The following is a 6,655-nucleotide window of genomic DNA, read 5'->3' as shown; positions in this document are numbered from 1 at the left end:
GCGCCCCGCCATCCCGGGGGCGCAGGGAGAGCTGCCCCCGCAGCCGCCTGCGCGGCGCCTCGCCGCCCGGCCGCCCCCGCTCGGCTGCTGGAGCCCGAKTTAAAAAACTTAAAAAACCGGCGTTTAACTGCGCGCTGTTGGCGTCGAAACGAGTCGGCCTCGCTGGGGAAGGCCGGCGTGAGGCGCGCCCAAGCCGGAAGCCGGAGCTCTGCCGAGGAAGCCCGCGAGCGAGCGTCGCCGCGGCCTTCGCCGGGGCTAATTCCCGGCCSGAGGGCGGCCGGTTGCGGCTCCGTTGCGGCTCCGTTGGCGGGCGTCTCCCCACGAGGCTGGGAGCTGGGAAAGCGCCCCCAGAAACCTGGAAAGCTGCGATTCTCGCTTGATGACTTGTGCCTGGTAGCAACAGCCTTAAAGAGCGCRCGAATCGCCAGGAGACTCACGCTGAAGTTGCAGGAGTTGGCAGCACTCCACTTGAGGCGGCCTCGCACAAAGCGGATTTACTCCAGTTAACTTTTCTTTAAACACATTTTGCCGATCCACCATTTCTGAGCTTTCCCTGCGATACAGCAGGCTTACACCTGATGGAGGTAAAAGTAATACTGCTATTCCGTTCTTATATAGCCCTTCTCACTCCTGAATCTCAACGGGTTGTTTTGTTTTTCTTATCCTGGGACGTTAAAGAAAAAGTAAAGAAATACAGGAGGCTGGGACACCTTCAGGGCCATCCTCCCTCGCTGTGCACAGCCGAAAAGCCAGCCCCAGCCCTCGCTCAGGCAAGATGACCATTAGCAAAGCCCGTGCAGCAGRACCAGAGCACTGCTGAAAAGGGCCTTTGGTCTGCAGGGGAACTCAGGGAAGAAACCATCCCTCTCCCTGCTGCCGTGCTGGAAACTGCTTATAGAGTTGACTGTTAAAAGCATATAGAGAGGCTCAAACCTGAGCAGTCTTGGGACTACTTACATGATCTCAGGTTACTTGCAAAGGAAAAAAAAATGGGACGCAGGAGCAGGTTCACAACACTGAGAATAATGCAAGTGCATTTCTGAGCTCTATTATACTTACACTAACCTGTTTCCAAAACCAGGGAATCACTTGCCTTTCGGGACTAGCAATACCAAGTAAATATATAAATATTGAATCCTTAAAATCATTAGTATTAAGAAAAGGGGAAATCCTCCTATGCTGATGAGGTTTTTGCAAGACCACGTTATTGTCAGCATCCACTGCCACCACCTTTTGGACAGCATGCTTGGAAATGGGTGTTACCACTATAGGGACTGAAGGGRGAAAGCTATGGCTGGAAACTGAAGGGGTAGCTTAGGAGCTTATCTAAATGTCGGCCAAAGTTTCATATATAAAACCTAAAAGACAAGAGTTTCAGATATAAAATAAGAATGATATGAAGTAAAAGGACAAAGATGCACAGTAAATGAAAGCAGCACTAGAGTCAACTAAGAGTGGGATCAATTTTTTGTGACATGACATAGAATCAGCTCAACTTCTATGTTAGAGCCTGTGTTTCTGAAGTAAATAATGTACAACTAAAAAAAAAGAAACCTCTTGTGCAAACAAATTTGAGAGTGCACTGCAGGGCATCTTCCCAAAGAAGGACCCCTGGAGAGGTAGGCAAACTAACCACGGAGCCACAGGAGACCTGCAAAATCTTTCAGTTGTCATCCTAAGTGCTAGTGTGGGCAGGTCAGCCTGCAAAATGCCAGGTTTTATGTGATAGAAACAAATGTGGGTGGAAAGTGAACAGCACAAAGAGGCCCATGCTATTTGACTGCTGACCAAATTCCTTCCCCCCCCCAAATCACATTTAAAGATGTGGGTCAGCAATCCACAAGCAATGCTGGGGAGAGGCTAAGGGAAGAGTATTTTAGGGGAGAATGAGATCATTTAATTTAGTGGCTCCGAATGATCTGTAAGTACAGTTTTGTGATTATAAGTGCTTGCTGCTTGGCATCCCTTTTGGCAGCTGTGATTCACTTTCATTGTGTTCTGCTGCTTCGCCCTTTAGAAAGGGGCTTTTTACGTTTTATTAAATGGCACTTCGGCAGCCCTCCATTTCCAGCCTTAATAATGGATTTGTTAATCTCCCCGATAGCCTTTCCCTCCTCCTTAGCAACAATTTAAATACCCAAGAAGAAATCTGCAGTGCAGAAATCAATTAATATTTACATCTGAAATGCTTACTATTTTAATCAAGTAAAACAGATGTGGTCTTTTTTTTTTCCTCCCTCTTTTTTACTACCATCACTTTGCATTAAACCAGCACGTTTGATTAGCGGAATGTCATGTGAGCTTTCCATGAAGTAATGTTTTAAGCCTCTTGAAACTGCAATGACTTCAACTTTTTTCTTCTACTCTGCAGGAAGGGAAACCGAGGCATAAGCAATGTAATCACTTGCATGAAGGCACACCCTAAGCTAAGAGTGGAACAAGAACACAGCTCAAGATGCCCAACCCTCAGCTGTAAAGACTTAGAAATAATATAATGCTTTGCAACCTGAAGGTTATTTAAAATAAGGGTAATATATTTGGTGAAGAGCACCTGGTTTTCCATCTCTCCTTTGGCTTTTCCTAATATCCTCCTATCCCCAAGTCTTTGCAAGCTCTAGGAGGAACATAAAGATGGCAAGAGCTGCCAGACTTTCCTTTGCCCACCTCCAAATAAGCCCTGCAGAGTCTTAATCTTKCTTTCAAAGCTTTGAAACTTGGCAACCTTGCAACAAAGGTATAAGCAAAGATCTCCTTAGAGACCATTCTCTGCTGTTCTCAGATCAGGGAGATGATTCACTGGGGTTTGGGACAATTGATTTTTGAGGACTGCAGATCCATAAAACTCCTCAGTCTTTCTAGCCTGGGGGACAACTGCTGTAACATACCCCAGTCTGCCTGTCAGCACACTCTGTAACAACCAAGTCTCCGTTCTGTACTCATGGCTGCAAAAAGCTGAGCTCTGGAGGACTTCTAGCACCGGGMTGGAGAACATCCCAAATGCTAACTGCTTAGCACCCCTCCAATGCTTGCAAAACCTCTAGTAAAGGACCTACACTGACTGTAAGATGGAGCCTCATTTTTTCTGATCCAGGAGCCTCACTCTTCTGCAAGATACCAGATAATCCCTTTCAGTACTCSCACTAGTGTCTGGAACCTGTCCAACAGTGAGGACAGAAACTTCTCAGTGCCAAACCACCTGGATATCCAAGAGTCTGAGCAGGAATAAAGCCCATGCTGTGTACCTTGCTCTGATTCAAAGACCAGGCTCTGCCAAGTGACAGAGCAAAAGCCACAGGTGTATCAGCTCTTCGGGCCACTTGCGCCTTTACTCTGGGAGGTAAGTGGCTTTTTTCAGACCTGCACTGTGCCCCAGTTTAGTTTGAGAGAGTGACTCATTCTGCGACTTTAGTCAAGTCACTTGACTGATCCAGCTGCAAAATTCAGTAAGAGGACCTAGAGGGCCTCCCTTAGGAAAAACACATCAAACRTAGGATGGGGTCACTCAGCTAAGTGAGAATAGGATTCTTGGGGTGTTTCTCCACCAGCTCTCAGGATGCTCTGCTGATGGAGGACTTGATTAGTTCCCAGTGGCACTTTTGGTGCAAACCCACAGTTTTACCTCTGCCCTGTCATTTCTACTGCGTGACTTCCTTCTGAATTTTATGACAAGGTCTAAACAGCATGAGTCAAAAAAACACAACCTGGAAGTGGTTAACACATGAATCACTGTGGCCAGGTCACAACCCAAGAGGAATGAAGGGGGTTTACTGTGACCTGGATGAAAAATATAAAGGAGTCTTGTGCTGCTCCATATATCACATCATTGTAAGATCTAAGACTATCTATACTGACCTTGAGCCATGTGTTCAGCTCTCATTGATGCAATAGGATCTCTGCAAATAAACTGAAGGTAATTTTGGCTCCTTCTGCACTCTGCTATTTACAGGTTTCTGCTAGATCTTTAYCTCAGCTTGGCAAGAAAAAGACCCAAAGCAGCTCACAGCCAATGGAAGGAGCTGCAGGAAGRAGATACTGCCAATACATCTGCAAGGCTGTGATTTCCTCATCTTCAGACAGGATTATTCAATAGCAAAGGACAAGTCTGGGGGTCCCCCTTTTGCTATTCCTGGTCAGAAGGTCAGTAAGGATAGCCAGCACTCGACAGCCAGACTACAAAGAGGTTCTCACTATATTCTCTAGGTGACAAAGTCAGCTGCYCCATGTGTGCACACCTCTACTAGGCCCTAAAACAAGGATGTCACTGACACAGACAGCCATTTGCTGGCCTTCATGCTTTAGGAAGAGGATATGGCAGCAGATGTCTGCATCTGTAGTAAAAACAGTATATATTACATACCATGACTGTTATAGATAAGGCATCATATCCAAAGAATTCATCACATCTGTATGCAATTCCTGCTGACACAAGCTTGTGTCCACATATACAGAGGTAATGCCAGGCACATATTAAACCCCAACTCCCTCTAACARCAGACTCCAAACTCCAGCATTTCAGCTGCTTTCATAGCCGCTACGTGTTTCTAGCCATGCTAATTCATGAGGAGCCATTTGCAGAGGTTACAGACACACCAACAGAGTTGCCTTCAGCAAAACTTTGTTTGTGAAAACTGCCACCATAATTTTTCATGTGATGTTTCTATTCCTTTSATACTAAGCTTAAATTTTGAGAAGCAGGTCATCTGGAAACATGTATTTGTCAGTTACCAAGGTATGTCAGGATTGGGTTACGTAGTCTTGCCATGAGAACTGCATCAAGCAGTAAGTCAGCAGTATTACTCATTTCCAGAGGTTCAACTGGAAAAACAATTCAGTTGTATTTTAGTAGCTGAAATACTGCATTTTACCAGAGCAGACTGTAGCCCATCCAGTCACTGGGCTGTGATACAGATAATTTTGCAGACAGCTACATATTTCAATTTTTAAAAAGGAAAGTGAATACTAAAATGCTGATCTTACAGCTGGGAGAGGTGCTGAAATGGCATGGCTAAGGGTAGTCTCCTGTTCCTGTAGCCCTGATGGCACGTCAAGCTCTGCCCCTTGGCTCTCAGCCCTGCAGCTCTGTTTCCACCTGACCAGACCAGCTTGTGGTCTCTGCTATTACCTGTGACTATGACAGTGTGGGGTGTGGGACCAACAAATGCGTCTAAGAGGAAATGATGAAAAAAATCTCTCCTTATTCCTCACTGGACACCAAACTCCTAGAAGACTGCAGACTTAATTGAAAATCCTGCCCTAGACGCKGAGCACCGAGCAGGACCAGCCTGCAGGCAGGGGTTGGGAACAGCTGAGTTTTGGGGGCTGAAAAGGGCCCCATAGCTTCACTTTGCCCACCAGAAGAGGGGACACATGTGCTTTGGGCCATCCGAGGCAGGGCAGCATCTGCTCCTGCTTGGGTTTGTGTTTTAAACCTGTGAATAATCTGGTATTTCCAGCAAGGGCTTGGCAGAATGAACGTGGACACCAGGGACGGTTTCCTAGACCGGGGTCCCCTGCTGAGACGACCCTCCTGGGCTCACCCAGCCCCAGCGTGCTCACGAGAACGYGAGCTGAGCGTGCAAACCTCTTCCCGGACTGCATACACACTTCTGGATATAGCCTCTCCTCCTGCAGCCCCCTCTCAGTAGAGCGGGGCCCATCACGCCAACAGACTGTTTTCTAATGCCAGCAGCGTTGTTCTTTGTTTGGGAGCAACGTGGAAAAACTGCCCGTTTACGACGGTGACGCTCTGAACTGCGCGTTCAGCACAGCCCAGCTGAGACCTTCGCTAAATGGGACTTTGCAACCCAGAATGTCCTGCTGGCGAACAACAAATGTAAAGATTTCGCAGAACCAGCTATAAAAAGTGAAGATTTTTCRTTATTATGACAATGCTGATTATTAGTGCAAGCTTCAGTGAAAACAAGTGCTGAGGAACTGAGCTGCCTGGATGTAAACGATTCCTCTCAAATGCAGCAATACAAATCCTGTATCCCGGTGTGGTGCTGGAAGAGAAAAGCCAGCAACTTCAACTCTGTCTGTCTTCCAGTTATATATAAAAAAAGGAGCCACATAAAATGATATATTTTTTAAATGCAGCACATAAAATATCGAGTATTATCCACCTCAAGGGCAAGAAAGAAAATTCTGCTGCCCTCCCTCACCAAGTCCCCTGGGATTTGGACAGTTTCAGCACAAAAGCACCATAAAAGCCAGCCAACCCCAAACCCGGCAGCACCGCGTTTCCAAAACGGTGAACCCCGAGCTTTCCAAGACAACGGCGCTGCCGGGTTCGCACTCGCGGGAACGGTTTCGGCGCGCAACGCCGCCCTCGCCCTGCGCACCCCGCGCTGCTCCGCTCCCCGGACGCGCTGCTGCGCCGATTCACCCGTTCTCACGTTTTTAAGCACGTGAGAAAACAAACACTAATTCAGGTTTTTTTTAAGCCCCCCTGGATCGGCCGCTTGGCTATTTTCCGCCTCGGGACGTGACAGGGGGCGCGGAGCGCGCTGCCTCGCGGAGCTGCGCGGGACGGGCTCGGCGGCCAGAGAGGCCGCGCTCCGCGGAGAGCGGGGGGCCGCGGAGAGCGCGGCGGGAGGAGCGGCAAGGGGCGCGGGGGGCCGCGGAGAGCGCGGCGGGAGGAGCGGCAAGGGGCGGC

The sequence above is a fragment of the Rhea americana genome, unplaced genomic scaffold (assembly GCF_003343005.1).
Source record: "Rhea americana isolate MKP2758 unplaced genomic scaffold, rheAme1 scaffold_104, whole genome shotgun sequence".
Classification (NCBI taxonomy): domain Eukaryota; kingdom Metazoa; phylum Chordata; class Aves; order Rheiformes; family Rheidae; genus Rhea; species Rhea americana.
The sequence above is the reverse complement of the archived record's forward strand: the minus strand, read 5'-3'. Positions refer to the sequence as shown.